Source organism: Artemia sp. Qi Xiang Cuo, chromosome 18 (genome assembly GCF_049724085.1).
Source record: "Artemia sp. Qi Xiang Cuo chromosome 18, ASM4972408v1, whole genome shotgun sequence".
Taxonomy (NCBI): Eukaryota; Metazoa; Arthropoda; class Branchiopoda; order Anostraca; family Artemiidae; genus Artemia; species Artemia sp. Qi Xiang Cuo.
Window position 1 is genome coordinate 62,297,881 of NC_142811.1, and position 18,187 is coordinate 62,316,067.

At 38.2% G+C, this 18,187-nt stretch overlaps 1 protein-coding gene across 1 annotated transcript in view; it reads left to right on the forward strand.

Moving 5' to 3' along the window:
- The first annotated feature begins 3,771 nt into the window (after positions 1–3,771).
- Positions 3,772–18,187, forward strand: part of LOC148941755 (uncharacterized) — a 35,073-nt gene continuing 20,657 nt past the window's right edge. Inside the window, exon 1 of the mRNA XM_089104346.1 lies at positions 3,772–3,827. The gene's annotated coding sequence lies outside the window, so the exon portion shown is untranslated. The remainder of the gene's footprint in view (positions 3,828–18,187) is intronic.

An 18,187-nucleotide genomic window follows, 5' to 3' on the forward strand; every position in this document is an offset into this window, starting at 1 on the left:
CGACCCCCACTCTTACAATATAACTGCGCTAAGAAACCCCTCTGTAATTGACCGATCCCCCCAAAACGCTTTTAAGCCAGTTCTAGTTAAAAATTTTATTCCAACTCATTCATTCGGGTTTTTTCGCAAGCAATTCAGCCCACAGTACAGCACTATAAGTACTCTAGGACACCCCGTTGCCAACAGCCCACCATTTTTGTATTATACAGAATACATTGATAAAGTAAAGATATCCGTTATTAAAATTCTTTTCTTTCCATCTACATCTCTCTTAGTAACAACTTTTTAGTATACTATAACGCTAAACTCTATTTTAAATTGACAACACTGTTCAAACGCCACTTGTGTATTATACAGAACACATCAAAAAAGTAAAGCTAGGTCGACTCATAGGACCATTTTATCATCGTTAACCATTTCCATTGATTGATATTGTTCCAAATTAATAATAAATAAGCTATGAGTTAACAACCCCGAGGGGTTACCTTAACTGATAATCACCAATTCGCAAATGCTATACCCTTTTTTTTCTCCACCTTCATACGATCCAATTCGCAAATGTTATCTATTTCTGTTTTTTTCCCTATTATTCAATTAATATCGTTCGTATAGTCCAATTCGCAAATGCTAAACCCCTTTTTTTCTTCACCTTCATAGGATCCAATTCGCAAATGCTATCTACCGACACATTCATAACAAACTATTCTTGACTAAAGGAAATTGTTCGAAAAAATCAGAAATCACTCCTGATAGCAGATCCTTCAATAAAATGAAACAGCGGATAATGCATAGGTTATAGACAGCTTTTCCTACAAAATCCATCCTAAATACGCAATTTGAGAATTTATAGTTTTCGATTAAAAAAAAACAAAACAATAATACTGTGAAAAAGGATTTGACCACTTTATAGGTATGCCCGCTTTTTACAATGTGGACGTGAAAGTGTAGTGTATATTCTTGTAGGCGTGAATGTAGGCGTGAAACTGTGCACACCCATACTACTAGCAACCCCCCTCTATACGTAATGATTTTTGTTCGGTTTAATTATTATTGTTGCTCCTTACTTTCATTTGAAAAAACTTGTTTTTAATCCTTATTTCATAGCTTACAAGGTCGACGGCAGATTACGACAAGAGTTCCTTCAATTAGCAAATTTAATAGACACAAAAGGAAAAAGTAAACCAGTACCATGTATCCATATCATATTCCTGAATGTCCATCGAAGAAAGAATAACCATTCTTTACCAATCTCGACTCAGAAAAAAAACTTCAAAATTTATCTTGGACTTCTCTTAAATCAAACAGTTTGTTGTAACGAGCTGTAAGTAAGGAGCGACCCGGCTCAATAGTAACCGAAACTCTAAAAACGGAATTTTGATAACAATACATACATCAAAAGAATCAGATTTTTATACTGATTTCAAATATATAAGTTTCATCCAGTTTAGTCCTACCCATCAAGTTACTCGCCTGAGAAAATTTGCCTGATTTTCAAAAAAAGGGGGAAACACCTTCTAAAAGTCATATGACTTTAATGAAAATCACACCATCAGATTCAGCGTATCAGAAAACCCTACAGTAGAGGTTCCATGTTCCTATATGAGAAAACGTGGAATTTTGAATTTTTTGCCAGAAGAAAGATCACGGATGCGTGTTTATTTGGTTTTTTTTTGGAGGGGTGATCGTATTGACCCAGTGGTCCTAGGATAACGCGGGAGGGTCCATTTGAACGAAACTTAAAAGTTCTAGTGCCCTTTTTAAGTAACCAAAAAAATGGAGGGCAACTAGGCCCCCTCCCTGGATGATTGTTTCCCAAAGTCACCTGATCAAAATTTTGATATAGCCATTTTGTTTAGCATGATCGAAAAATTAATAACTATGTGTTTGAGGGTGACTTAATCCCCCACCGTCACGGGGGAAGGGCTGCAAGTTATGAACTTTGCCCAATGTTTACATGTAGTATTGGATATTGGGAAGTATACAGACGTTTTCAGGGGATATTTTTTCTGGTAGTAAGGGGGGGGGGTCGGAGGTTACATGGGAGGATCTTTCCAATAAGGAAGTTTTCATGGGGGAAAGGAAATTGCTATGAAGGGGGCGCTGACTTTCCCGGCAATATATAAAAAAAGATCAGAAATTAAATAAAAACTGAAAGTAAACTGAAAGTTTTTCAACTGAAAGTTAGGAGCAACATAAAAAATTAAAACTAACAGAAATTATTACGTATATGATTGGGTACACCCCCTAGTCAATACCTCGCTCTTTACGCTAAAGTTTTTTTTTAATACTTTCATAAGAGCTATTTAATCTAATTAACGGCCTTTGTGATTAAGGGCTAATTTTTAAAGAACTGGAACAAAATTTGAACTATAGCGTAAAGAGCGAGGTATTAACTAGGGGGTAAACCCCCTTATATACTTATTAAAAATATATGAATATAGAAGTTTTTTATGTAAGTTAATTTGTAAGTTACATATATTTATTACTAATAAAAATGCTCATAAATAAAATTAAATAGCTTTCGAGAAAGCCATTTATCCAAAAACAGTAAAAAGTTAATATGCAAATTAAGTTTTAATTATTCATGTACGGTGAGCCAAAATGAAAACCTGCATTATTTCAAAAAAGTTCATACATTAAATAAAAATACTGAAAGTAACTGAAAAGTAACTTTAAGTAAGGAGCGACATTAAAACTAAAAAAAAACCCAGAAATTATTCTGTATATAAAAGTTGCTGTCCCCTCCTCAACGCCTTGCTCTTTACGCTAAAGTTAGACTCTTTCTCACAGCTCTGTTTTTTAAAACAATTAAAAACTTTAGCGTAAAGAGCGAGGTGTTGAGCAGGGGATATCCCCTTTCATATACAGAATAATTTTTGTTCGTTTTAAGTTTTAATGTCGCTTTGAGCTGCCTTATCCCTTATAGGATGAAGCCTCTCCCTTAGGCTCCATCCCTCTCCTTTATATAATGATTTTTGTTTTCGTCTTTAATTAATTTTTCTAATTGGCAACCCCATTTTCCAAGGAATATTAGTCTATTAATACATACGTGGCCCAAAATTAGTAAGCAGAATCCCAATTTCATATGTAATATTTGGACTTAGGATATTATTGACGTTTATTTTGACTTTTCAAAGCAACTTCTTTCCATTTTCATATTTTACTTTGGTAGCATAAGTAGGATATCAAATTAAACGATTAAAAAACTCATTATTTTTAGTCATGGATTTTTTTTTTATTATCAATCACAATTGTTCCACAAAGGATTTAAACACAATGGTTGGGCCCAGGAATAATATAAAATACAAGTATAATTAAATTCCGATGATTATATTATTTACTTATGAGGAATAGTTTAAAATGATGAAATTCAATACCTATTTTCAACTACTATATAATCTACAAGGAGATAAGAGAGGCTGGAAAAAAGGAATGATTAAGATTTGACTTAGATAATCAACCAAAGACTACAAGACCCTCTTTTTAGGCAGCCATTTTGTTTGAATATTCTCTCAATCAGCCTCTGCCACGTAATTAACAACCTTGAAAGAGTTGATAAAAGTCATTATTTTGAAATTGTTTACTTTTTGCCACCTGTCTGGACTTGTCGAGGAAAAGCAAACCTTGGCCCAGGACATTATTTATCAAATATTGACGAAGACAATATTTGATATTGTCTTCAAAATTTCCCTATTGTTTTTAAGTTGTATTTGTTTGATTATTTATCAGTATGTTATCTTTCCAATATATGTTTGAATCCTATCTAATTGACCTGCAATTCCATACATAAATTTGTTACTTATGCATGTAAAGGAAAATATGTTCAAGTAAGAAGACTTAGTTTATTTTAAGTTATCAACATTTTTCGATTTAATGTTTTTCCCTATGTTGTACTGATATAAAAACTGCTAATTATGTTGACCTGGACGACGCGGCATTTGCATTCTAACCTGAGTAGTTCCAGTAATCAGGTAGTTCCTCTGGTTTTGGTGAGCTTTTTGGGATGAAAAATCTATTTTGAACTAAATTATCTCTTATGGGTTGCCTCGTAGTAGTAAAGTTTAGCGAAGGTTGCACAAAGCCTATATTCATATTTGCTTTGGAAGTCTCGTCCCGGCCAATCTATTGATTCTAGTGCTTTAGAGATGACCGAGTCTGAGTGGGTGGCTCATTTTTGAGGTAATTTGACTAAAGAGGTTATACCGAAGCTTAAAAAGAAGTTTTCTTGTGAGTGGACTGGGATTTGTGTTCGCCATTTCGAGTTTGCCAGCGATTACCTTTTTGACCATATTGCTTTACTGTTCCAGATGATTTATACAATAGGAGTTGTGCCCGATTGCACAACTCCGGTTCTGAAAAAAGGGAAACCGCTTTCTCAACGTTCGTCTTATAGCCCATTACAGTTTCTAGTGTTTTATCTAAGATTTTTGAGTTGTTGATTACTGATCATATTTGACAACAGTGTGTCATGCCTCCTTTTCTGTGTTGGTTTCAACCGCGTCTCGGTTTCTACCAAGCTTTAAACAGTTTATGTACAATATTAAAGGATGCTGAAAGGTCAGGTTCATCTGACCTTTCAGGCTGAAAGGCTTTGGCTATTGACGCATATGACATTAGTAATGCTTTCGAATCTCTAATTCATTCTCAGGCTAGGCATGAGTTATTAAAAAAAGGGTATCTGTTGATGTAGTTCGACCTCTTTATTGTATGTATACACACCTCTGAGTACGTTTAAAGATTGGATCCTCGCTTCTTCCTTCAGAACTCCGTGTGAATCTTGGAATTAAACAAGGGGCAATTACCTCTCCTACTATTTATAATAACACGACCGTAAGAGCCCAAGGGGATTTTTTGCCTTGTTGCATATTGAACGGTGTTAGTGTGTCTGTTTTACGTTATTAATTAAAATTACTTTTTCCACAAAATTAGTTTTTCAAAGATAAGTAAAGAACTCCATTAAATCAAGAATTAGCAAAAATAAAATCAAATAATCTACCAAGCGTGAAACTACCACAAATTAGCATCGATAAAAAAATGAAACCCAAAACGAACAGAAATTACAATAAATAACCGAGACAAACTCAAAACGAGCAGGAATTAACATAAGTTGGGCTCAAAACCCCTATGCCTTCCCAAGGCCAGAACAAAATTTGCACTTTACTGAAAAAATATAATTATTTTTACTTTTATAACTTTAATAAATGAAATAATATTAACATTTTGATTACTAAATATATATATATATATATATATATATATATATATATATATATATATATATATATATATATATATATATATATATATATATATATATATATATATATATATATATATATATAATATATATATATATATATATATATATATATATATATATATATATATATATATATATATATATATATATATATATATATATATATATATATATATATATATATATATATATATATATATATATATATATATATATATATATATATATATATATATATATATATATATATATATATATATATATATATATATATATATATATATATATATATATATATATATATATATATATATATATATATATATATATATATATATATATATATATATATATATATATATATATATATTTTTTTTTTTTTTTTTCAGTAAAATGCAAATTATGTTCTGGCCTTGAGAAGGCTTAGGGGTTTTGAGCCCAACTCATATTAATTGCTGCTCGTTTTGAGTTTGACTCGGTTATTAATTGTAATTTCTGTTCGTTTTGGGTTTCATTTATTTATCGATTCTGATTTGTGGTGATTTTACGCTTCGTAGACTATTTGATTTTATTTTTTGCTCATTTTTGGCTTAATGGAGTTCTTTACTTTTCTTTGAAAAACTTATTTTGTGGAAAAAGTTTTTTAAATTAATTTCTGTTCGTTTTGTATTGACATAGTCTTTTCAGGGAAAAGAAAATAATACTTTAAATCTTTTCCTTATTTTAAGACTTGACAGTTTGGCCTGCTATTTGTATGCTGGAGAACATTTTTCAGTAATTTTTAACAACATACACAATTTAAAAATCTGTACACAAACAGTAGTGTTTAATTTAATGTCATACCTACAGTAGTTGACCTAAAATGAAAAACTTGATACCATTCGCAAAAAAATCTTTTTTTGATAGCTTGGATACATTTACGCTAATTTGATTTGGTTAAATTTTAAGAGCAAAAATAGCCTCGAAAGTTTGAACATAATACCCTCAGTCATTCTTGGGATACTGCTTAGATGCTTTATTTGAAATTAGCATTAACACAGTGCATTTTGATTTAAACTTAAGACAAAATTTAGTTTTTCAAAACATAATGGGCAAATGGGAGGGTAGGGATGGGATGGAGATGGGTTGCCCTCCAATCACTTTCGACTATTATAAAGGGCATCAGCCCTTTCTATTTTCAATCAAATTAGCCCTTTTCGAAGTTCCTACGACAAATCCTTTGATAAGAAGTGCCCTGGTCTAAAATAAAAAAAAAATACATTGTACCCAAATCGATATTTACTATAAAAATTTTAAGCCTTCCAATTACTTTTGACTATTAAAAAGCGCACTAGGCCTTTCCATTTCCAATCGAATAAGCCCTGTTTGAGTTTCTACGACAACGCTTTCTATAAACACCTTATATGCCCCCAGGGAATAAATTACAACTCTTACCCTAAGGGCTGTGAAGGGGGTTGTCATCCTCAAAGACCTAATTTTTAGAACTTTCAACTACGTTAAACAAAATGGCTATCTCAAAATTTTGATTGGATGTGTTTGGGGAAACGATTGGCGTGAGAGGTGAGTTAGTTCCTCTCCAATCACTTTCAACTTTAAAAAAAAGGCACTAGCCCTTTTAATATTCAATCAAATGAGCCCTTTTGAAGTTTATAAGACATCGTTTTCAATATAAACCTTATATTCCCCCAGGGCATATCTTACAACCCTTGCCTTGAGGGCTTGGGGGGGGGGTTGTCATCCTTAAAACCTAATTTCCAGAACATTCGACTACGTTAAACAAAATGGCTATCTCAAAATTTTAATTGGATGTGTTTGGGGGAACGGTGGGCGTGAGAGGGGGATAGTTACCCTCCAATCACTTTTGACTATTAAAATGGCACTAGCCCTCTCAATTTCCAATTGAATAAGCCCCTTTTGAAGTTTTTACGACAACACTATCTATAAAAACCTTATATGCCCCCAGGGTATAACTTACAGCCTTTGCCCTGGAGGCTCTGGGGAGTTTGTCATAGTCAAATACATAATTTCAAGAACTTTCAACTAGGTTGGACCAAATGGCTATCTCTAAACTTTAATTGAATGTGTTTGGGGAAATGGTGGGCTTGAGAGGGGGGTTAATTACTCTCCATTCACTTTCGACTATTAAAAGGGCACTAGCCCTTTCAATTACCAATTGAATGAGCCCTTTTGAAATTTCTACAACAACTTTGTATATAAACCTTATATACCCCCAGGGCATAACTTACAACCCTTGCACTAAGGATTTTGAGCAGCTTATCATCGTACATGACCTCATTTCCAAAGCTTTCAACTACGTTGAAGAAAATGGATATCTCAAAATTTTCATTGGATGTGTTTGGGGAAATGGTGGGCGTGAGAGGGGGGTTAGTTGCCCTTCAATTACTTTTGAATATCAAAAAGGATACTGGCCCTTTCAATTTCCAATTGAATGAGCTCTTTTTGAAGTTTAATGTAACCTTTGCCCTGAAGACTCTGAGGGGAGTGTCCTGTTCAAAGGAGTGTCCTGTTTAAAAATGGCAGTAGCCATTTGAATTTACAATCGAATTGGCCTTTTTTGAAGTTTCTACGACAACACTTTCTATAAAAACCTTGTATGCTCCCAGGGAACAACTTACAATCCTTACCCTGAGGGCTGTGGGGGAATGCACTTCTCAAAAGCATAATTTCTATCTGGAAATTAAATACGCTGAACAAAATGGCTATCTTAAAATTTTGATTGAATGTGCTTGGGGAAATGGTGGGCATGAGAGGGGTATTAGTTGCCGTCCAATCACTTTTGACTATTAAAAAGGGCACTAGTCATTTCAATTTCCAATCGAAGGAGCCCTTTTTGAAGTTTCTACCACAACGCTTTCTATAAGAACCTTATATGCCCCCAGGGCTAAACTTACAGCCGTTGCCCACAGGGATGTGGGGGATTTGACATCCTTAAAGACATAGTTTCCAGAACTTTTATCTACGTTGAAAAAAATGGCTATCTCAAAATTTTGATTGGATGTGTTTGGGGAAAAGGTGGGAGTGAGAGGAGAGGTTAGTTCCCCTACAATCACTTTCGACAATTAAAAAGGGCACTAGCCCTTTAAATTTCCAATCGAATGAGCCCTGTTTGAAGTTTAAACGAAAATGCTTTCTATAAAAAAAAACCTTATATGCCCCTAGGGCTTAACTTACAACCCTTGCCCTGAGGGCTGTGGGGGTTGTCATCCTCAAAGACCTAATTTCCAGAACTTTCAACGATGTTGAGCAAAATGGGTATCTCAAAATTTTGATTGGATGTGTTTAAGGAAAAGCTGGGCTTGAGAGGGGGGGTAGTTGCCCTCCAATTACTTTTGATTATTAAAAATGGCAGTAGCCCTTTGAATTTCCAATCAAATGAGCCTTTTTTGAAGTTTCTACGACAACGCTTTCTATAAAAACCTTATAACCCCCAGGGAATAAGTTACAATCCTTGCCCTGAGGGCTGTGGGGGAATGTCCTTCTCAAAAGCAAAATTTCTATCTTGAAATCAACTACGCTGAACAAAATGGCTATCTTAAAATTTGGATTGAATGTGTTTGGGGAAATGGTGGGCGTGAGAGGGGTTCAAGTTGCCATCCAATCACTTTTGACTATTAAAAAGGGCACTAGTCATTTCAATTTCCAATCGAAGGAGCCCTTTTTGAAGTTTCTACAACAACGCTTTTTATAAGAACCTTATATGCCCCCAGGACATAACTTACAACCCTTGGCCTGAGGGCTTTGGGGGTTTGTCATCTTCAAAGACCTAATATTCAGAACTTTTAATTACATTGAACAAAATGGCTATATCAAAATTTTGATTGGATGTGTTTTGGGAAAAGGTGGAAATGAGAGGAGAGGTTAGTTCCCCTCCAATCACTTTCAAAAAGGGCACTAGCCCTTCAAATTTCCAATCGAATGAGCCTTGTTTGAAGTTTCTGCGACAACGCTTTCTATAAAACCTTCCAATCACTTTTGACTATTAAAAAGGGCACTAGTCATTTCAATTTCCAATCGAAGGAGCCCTTTTTGAAGTTTCTACAACAACGCTTTTTATAAGAACCTTATATGCCCCCAGGACATAACTTACAACCCTTGCCCTGAGGGCTTTGGGGGGTTGTCATCCTCAAAGACCTAATTTCCAGAACTTTTAAGTACGTTGAACAAAATGGCTATATCAAAATTTTGATTGGATGTGTTTTGGGAAAAGGTGGAAATGAGAGGAGAGGTTAGTTCCCCTCCAATCACTTTCAAAAAGGGCACTAGCCCTTCAAATTTCCAATCGAATGAGCCTTGTTTGAAGTTTCTGCGACAACGCTTTCTATAAAACCTTATATGCCACCAGGGTATAACTTACAACCCTTCCCCTGAGGGCTGTGGGAGAGTCTCCTCCTCAAAAACATAATTTCTATCTAGAAATCAACTACGCTGAACAGAACGGCTATCTGAAAATTTTGATTGGATGTGTTTCGGCAAATGGTGGGCGAGGAAGGGGTGTTAGTTGCCTTCGTATCACTTTCGACTATTGAAAAGGGCACAAACCACTCCAAGTTCCAATTGAATGAGCAGTTTTCAAAGTTTCTACGACAACTTCGTCGATACGAAGTGCCCTGGTCTAAAGGAAAAAAACAATACATTGTGCCAACATCGTTCTAATATACCCCAGGGTTTAACTTAAAACTCTTGACCCGAGGGCTGTGGGGGAGTGTCCTCCTGAAAAAAATATTTTATATTCAGAAATCAACTACGCTGAACAAAATGGCTATCTCAAAATTTTGATTGGATGTGTTTGGGGAAATGGTTGGCATGGAAGGATTGTTAGATGCCTTCCAATACTTTTCGACTATTTAAAATGGCACAAGCCAATCCAGTTTCCATTCGAATGAGCCCTTTTCAAAGTTTCTACGACAACTCCTTCAATACGAAGTGCCCTGGTCTAAAGGAAAAAAAAAATAAATAACATATTGTGCCAACATCGGTCTTTACTTAGGCAGCGCTATTGCGCTGCCTATTATGCGGATAATGTTCTTAACCTAAGTAGGGCTGTGTTTTGTTTGGAAAAAAGTTTTAGGGAGATTGCTAAGAATTACAACAAGATTGGTTTTTCTTTAAATGCGGTCAAGTCTCAAGTGCTATTATTTACTGAAATTCCTGATAGAGTAAATCTTGGTGATTCTGATTTTATACCACTACAAGAGCTTGTGTACCTTGGTTTACCTATTGGTACATCCCTTAAGTCAACTCGGAAATTACTTGTTTCCCTTATTTCTCCAGGTTTTTATAGAAAGTATTGTCGTAGAAACTTCAAAAAAGGCAGACTCGATTGGAAATGCAAAGGCCTAGTGCCCATTTTAATAGTCGAAAGTGATTGGAGGGCAACTAACCCCCCTCTCACGCCTACCATTCTCCCAAACACATCCAATCAAAATGTTAAGATAGCCATTTTGTTCAACGTAGTTAAAAGTTCAGGAAATTAGGTCTTTGAGAATGATAACCCCCCCCCCCACATCCCTCAAGGCAAGGGTTGTAAGTTATGCCCTGAGGGCATATAAGGTTTTTATAGAACGGATTTTCGGAGAAACTTCAAAAATTTGATTGCTCATTCGATTGAAAATTGAAATGGCTAGTGCCCTTTTTAATAGTCGAAAGTGAATGGAAGACAACTAACACCCCTTCCACGCCCACCATTTCCCCAAACTCATCCAATTAAAATTTTGAGATAGCCTTTTTGGTCCACGCAGTTTAAAGTTCAGGTAATTATACCTTTGAGTAGGAAACTCCCCCCACAGTCTTCAGGGCAAGGGTTATAAGTTATTCCCTGGCGGCATATAAGTTTTTATTGAAATTTTTGTCGTACAAACTTGAAAAAGGGCTCATTCGATTGGAAATTCAAAGATCTAGTGCTCTTTTTAATAGTCGAAAGTGATTGAAGGGCAACTAACTCCCTCTCACGTCCACATTTTCCCCAAACACATCCAATGAAAATTTTAAGATAGCCATTTTGTTCAACGTGATAATTTTCAGGAGGTGGCTCATTTGCTTGAAAATTAAAAGTCCTAGTTACCTTTCTATGAGTCAAAAGGGATCGGAGGGTATATACCCCCCCCCACATACACAACCTCTTTTCTCTAAATGTATCCAAATATTTTGCTTGAAAAAGTCCAACGATCAGATAACAAAAACTTTGGATTCAACGTAGCCCCTCCCGAGCCCAGAGTAAAGATTGTAACTTGTGCCCCGGAAACATATAAGGTTCTTATTGAAGAAGTTGTCTTAAAAACTTCAGAGGGAACTAAAATGATTCAAAATTAAAAGTTCTAATTCCCCTTTGAAGAGGCAATAGTGATCTGATGGTAAGTAGCCCCCACCCTTTTTCCCCAAATGTGTCTGATAGAACTTTAATACAGGCTTTTTGCTCAAAATAGACCAAAGATCATATAACAAAAATCCAGGAATAACATAGCCTCCCAGAACCCTTGGGCAAGTGTTGTAAATTATGCCTTGGGGGTATATAAGGTTCTTATGGAGGGATTTGTCTTATAAACTTCGGAGGGGGGCTCAATTGTAATTGGAATTTCTATTGCCCTTTTGAGAGCCTGTAATACTTTTCTAGTATAAAGGTTTATTGACCCAGGCTAACTACAAAGAAAAGCAATATCTAAGCACAGCACAAGCATTAAAAGCACAAGCATGGGATAGGCACAACAGGGAATTAAGCACAAGCATTAAGCGGGAATTAAGCGGAATGCTACATCTTCCTTCTTTTGTCACTTAAACTGCCTGCATTTCCTCTTACACCAACACTCCACACTCGCTCCCGTTCATCCACTGTGAGCGGGCTTGCACTCTGTAATAAGTACCTTCGGAAAGGTATGTGTAAGAAGGCGCTAGGATCACTTCTTACATATTCACTAACTAGTTCACTTCTTCTTCCTCTCATACTGTCTCTATTTACAAGTCTACTTTTAAAATCACTCTTTAAAGGATCAGTTTCAGGGGGGTTTCTTACAATTCGGCCGTATCTTGTTCATGCTGTCGTTGGTGTTGCGCTTGATTCTAGGGGCGGCACCGCAGTAACGCTCTGGCAGGGGCTAAGGATTTGATTCCAATCCTGGATCAGCAACGGGGACATGAACTGGTCAGTCTGTAACGGCGAGGGTGGTGACTTGGCAGTCGCGTCTGGCACTATGGCATCGTCAAGTCCTTCGCGAACCAAACTTGTTCCTTTCGGACTCCGATGAGGGCGGGCTGATAGGTGCTTGCGGTTCCTCCGCAGAATCGTACCTTCGTTTGTCTGCACCCGGTACGATCGTGGCTGTTTTGCATGAGAAACCACAACATCCTGTTTCCACGGTACGTCGGGCATTTTCTGAATGTGGATCGCGTCGCCGGGGTTGAGCTGATTTAAAGCCTTGGCTGATTTGTCGTGGTAAAATTTCTGGCGTTTCTGCATTTCAGTTCTTTGCTGAGTGAACTGTTTGGTCGGGACGACCTTCTTGTTTAGGTGATGTGTGGTGCATGGTAGGATGGATCTTAGTTGGCAAGACATAAGGAGTTGAGCAGGAGATGCAAACCCATCAACTGGTGTATTCCCGTATTCTAACAGACCCAGAAAGGGGTCTTCTCCATTTTCCATTGCCTTGGTCATGATGTTTTTATAATCTGTACAGTTTTCTCGGCGAGTCCATTGGACTTGGGATACCCGGGGCTAGATGTGCTCAGTGAAATACCCCAGGCTTTGGCAAAATTGATGAATTCCCCGGAAGTGAACTGAGGGCCATTGTCAGACATTAGCTGTGATGGTATGCCATGCCGGGCAAAGTGGGCCTTAAGTCGCGTTATAACCGCGTTGGACGATGTCGTCGTAAGTCTGTCTACTTCGAAGAAACTGCTGTGATAATCGAAAGTTGCTAGGAAACTGGAGCCATTCCATTCAAACAGATCAGTAGCGATCTTTTGCCAAGGGAGCGTTTCTATGCTGTGGTTGATCATCGGCTCCTTCGAGTTGTTCAGCATATGCTTGGAGCTTGTTTGGCATTTTTCTATGTACTGTTTGATGTCTGCGCTGAGGCCTGGCCAGTACACTAAAATCCTTGCTCGCTGTTTGGTTTTCTCGATTCCAAGTTGAGCTGCATGTAGCTGCTGGAGTGTGGCTAACTGCAGGTTCTTGGGAATGATCAATCTGTCTCCCTTGAGAAGAATGCTTTTTGTGTAAGACAGCTCGTGTTGGACGTTCCAGTAGGTTAGGATGTTGGTTGGGCCCTCTTTTCTAGTATTCGGCCAGCCCTCTTGAATCGTTTTGACTAGGGTGCTCAAGGTTTCATACTGTGTTGTTTCCGTCCGTATCTGCTCAAGCTTCTGGTCACTGGCTTGAAGGTTCCGTACTACGTGATGTACATAGATATCCAGATCTTCTTCCAGTTTTGGATCTGTATCGCTAAGATAGAGGCGTGACAGAGCGTCAGCGACGGGGATTTCGGATCCTGGTCGGAACCTCGGACTCAGGTCGTAAGGCTGGAGCTGAAGCATTATTCGTTGCACTCGTGGTGGGGCTTTGTGAATAGGATTTGCTACAACGGTTTTGAGGGGGCGGTGGTCAGTTGTGACGTCATCGTGGCGACCGTACAGATAATGGTGGAAGTGTTAACAGCCATACACAATGGCGTATAACTCTTTTTCGAGTTGCAAATACTTCTGCTCTGTCTTGCTGAGCGATCTCAATGCAAACGCTGTGACCTGCCCTTCCGAAACAAGGTGGGCGCCGAGTCCGTGGCTGGAGGCGTCAACAATGAGTTCGACGTTCTTGCTCTGATGGTTGAAGAACGGGGTGTTCGACATTATAGAGCATTTCAGGTCCTCGAGTCTTTGGGTGTGTTCCTCTGACCAGATGAATGGGTTTGCTTTGGTCAGGTCACGGAGTGGTTTGTTTTTTTGTGGATAGGCTTGGTATGTATTTGGCGAGATAGTTGATCATCCCAAGGAGGGTTAGCAGTTCTTCTAGGCATGATGGGTTTGGCATGTGGTTAATGGCGTGAATCTTTTCGGGATCTGGCCGCATCCCCGTTGAGCTGAATATGTGTCCAAAGTAGCTGACACTGGAGGCTAAAAACACGCACTTATCTTCGTTGAAACGGACACCCTTAGCTAGGGCACGTTCGAGTATCGCTGCTAGGCGTTCATCATGCTCTTCTTGCGTGGCACCGTACACGGTCATGTCATCAATGATGATGAAAAATCCCTCTAGGTCTTCAAAGGCATCTTCCATCCTCCTCTGAAACTCATCTTGCGCTGAGATGATTCCGAAGGGCTTTCGCTTGAAACGATATCTTCCATATATTGTGCTGAATGTCGTGAGGTAAGACGAATCTTCGGAGAGCGGAATTGACCAGTAACCGGAACGGGCATCAAGTTTTGTGAATATTTTCGCTCCGTATAGCTTGGAGGTGACGTCATCTAGAGTTGGAATGGGATAGTGGGGCCGTTTGATGGACTTGTTTAGGTTCACGGGGTCTATGCACAGTCTTATGGACCCGTCCTTCTTAACCATAACCATGGAATTGACCCACTCTGTTAGGGTAATGACCTTTTCGATAATCCTTAGGTCTTCTAGGCGACTGAGTTCTTGCTTGAGTTTATCCTGCATGGCCGCGGGTACTCGTCTCGCTGGGTAGACAGTTGGAGTGGTATTGTCTTTCAGGTATATGTTGCATTCTCCTTCGAGATTCCTGATTCCTTTAAACACTTCTTTGTGCTTTTCCTTCAGGAATGGTACTCTTGAAGATGTTGAATTTACGTTCAGTACCAGCTTAATCAGGTCCAAATTAAGGCTTGAACGGTAGCCTATGATGGGGGCAGCCCTAGTTTCTACTACAAAGAATTGTTGCCTGCTGCTGAGGTTATCTTTGTAGCTGCATGGTAATTCGCAGACTCCAGCTACATGGATCTTTGCTCCACAGTAGCTGGTGAGGTGCTGGCTTGTTGGTTTCACGGTGGGCTTTGGGGCGATGAGGTCAAAGTACTTCCTTGGAATAATATTGACCTGGGCCCCTGTGTCGATTTTGAACTGGACAGGGAACTGATTGTTGATGATCAAGGGTATCACTGCTTCGTCTTTGTTTTTGCTTTGTTCGATGGAGTACAGGAATACGGTTTCATCACTGGAGTCCGCTTTGACAGTATCTTCTTCGACTGAATTTACTGTCTTACTTTGACAAACTCGTGTGAAATGGTTGAGCTTTTTGCAGATGGAGAATGTCTTGCCCTTTGCTGTTCAGACATGGGAGGGGGAGTATGTTCCACCACAGAAGTAGCATGGTTTGCTCTTTGAGCCACTTGCTTCCTGTTTTTTCTGCTGCTGTTCCGGTTTGGGTAGCGTGAGATGGCATCGATCTCTTGCTTTATGGGAATAGACTTAGTTCCATGGAGTGTCTTAAGCTGTGCCTGGGTCACTTCGTGGGTTCTGCACATAATGGTAGCTTGTTCAAGCGTAAGTTCATCACCTTCAGCCAGGAGCTTCTCACGTACGTTCTGGTTTAGTATTCCACAAACTATGCGATCGCGGACCATTTCGTTTGGGTCTGAGTAAGAACATGGTTTCACTAATGTCTTGAGCTCTGTAATATATTTCTCTACACTTTCAGCCTCAGTTTGGTCTCGTTTTTGGAACAGATACCGTGAAAAAACTGTGTTCTTCTTTGGTAATGCATATTCCTTTAATTTCTCAAGGTATCGTTCAATTTTGTTCCGCTCCTCGTCTGCAATGGTGAACGTGTTGAATATTTCTCGTCCTTTTGCTCCAGCCCCGACAATTAGGTAGACACAGAGAGCTTTGTCTGTTTTGCCTGCCAGTGGGCCTGCAAACATCAGTTGGGCATGCTCTTGGAAACGGTCCCATTCTTCTGCTAGGGAGCTGGCTTCCCAGTTGATTGATGGCTGTAGTACATCAATGAGATCCCACTTCTGACACCATGTAATACTTTTCTAGTATAAAGGTTTATTGACCCAGGCTACCTACAAAGAAAAGCAATATCTAAGCACAGCACAAGCATTAAAAGCACAAGCATGGGATAGGCACAACAGGGAATTAAGCACAAGCATTAAGCGGGAATTAAGCGGAATGCTACAGAGTCAATACTTATCAGAAGGAAACTAGCCCTCTCCCCTCCAAGACCCTTTTTTCCCAAGTGCATCTGATCAAAATTTTGAGAAAACTATTTTGGTCAAAATAGTTAAAGTTCAAATAACACAGCTTCGGGATCAACACAAACCCACAGAGCTCGGGGGTAGGTGTTGTAAATTATGTTCCAGGGGCATATAGGGTTTTTGTAAGGGGTGGTCGTATAAAGTTAAGAGGTTGCTGATTTGATTGGAAATTGAAATAGTTACTTTCTTAAGAGGCATCAAAAGTGATCAAAGGAGATCCCCCCCCCCCTCACCTTCAGTTCCCCAACTGCACCCGATCAAAAATTCGAGATAGCCATTTTGTCTAAAATAGTTTAAAGATCCAATAATGAAAATTCCGGGTCAACACAACCCCCCCCCCCAGAGCCCACTAGAAGTGTTGTAAGTTATGCCCTGGGGGCATATAAGGTTTTAAGTAAGGAACAGTCGTATAAATTTGAGGGTTGGCTCATTTGATTGAAAATTGAAAGTTCTAGTTACCTGTTTAAGAAGCATCGAAAGTGATCCGAGAGCATTCACTTCCCCCTCCCCCCTCCTTACCTTCTCTTTCCCTAAATGCATCCATAATTTGAGATAGCCATTTTATTTGAAATAGTCAAAAGATGAGAAGGAAAAACTTCCGGGCCAAGATACCCCCCCCCACAGAGTATGGGGTTTAGGTTGAACCTAATTGTTTAAGGTTGTCAAACGATCAGATAACATAAACTTCGGGTTCGACATAACCCCTTCAGAGCCCAGGGTAAGGGTTGCAACTTATGCCCCGGAAGCATATAAGGTTCATATGGAAGAGGTCATCCTATAAACTTCACAGAAGACTCAAATGATTAGTAATTGAAAGTTCTAGTTCCATTTTTAAGAGTAGAAAGTGATCTGATTGTAACTTGCCTCCCTCCACCCCCGTCGTAAGGCCAAAAGGCGAGAAACTTTTATTTTTTTCCCAGAGGCACTTCACATAGAAAGGAAGGTCTTATAAATTTTGGAGGGTGCTCATTAAATTGAAAATCGGAAGTTATAGTGCCATTCTTAAGAGTCAAAAGTGATCGGAGGGTAAATAGATACCTCCCCATACCCTTGTTTCCCCAAATCAATCTAATAATTTTTAAAAAAAATAGTTCAAAGATCAGATAACAAAAACTCTGGGGTGACAAAAACCCCCAAGGCCCTGGGACAGGCGTGGTAGGTCATGCTGGGGGGGGGGGGCATATATGGTTCTTATGGAAGAAGTGCTCCTATAAATTTCAGAGCGAGTTTATTTGATGGGAAATTGAAAGTTCTAGTTATTTTTAAGAGTCATTAAATTGATTGGTGGGTATCTGCCCTCCCCCCCCACACACCTTCTTTTCCCCAAATGCGTCAAATCAAAATTTTGAGATGTCCATTTTGGTTGAAATTAATTGAAAAAACTATTTCCACAATATAAGTTTTTCAAGGAAAAGTAAAAAACTTCATTAAACAGAAAATGAGCAAAAATAAAATCAAATAATCTACCAAGCGTGAAACTACCACAAATCAGCATCGATAAATAAATAAAATCCAAAACGAACAGAAATTACAATAAATAACCGTGTCAAACTCAAAACGAGCAGAAATTAACATAAGTTGGGCTCAAAACCCCCTATACCTTCCCAAGGCCAGAACATAATTTGAACTTTACTAAAAATTTTAATTTTTTTTACTTTTATAACTTCAATAAATCAAATAATATTAACATTTTGATTACTAAATATC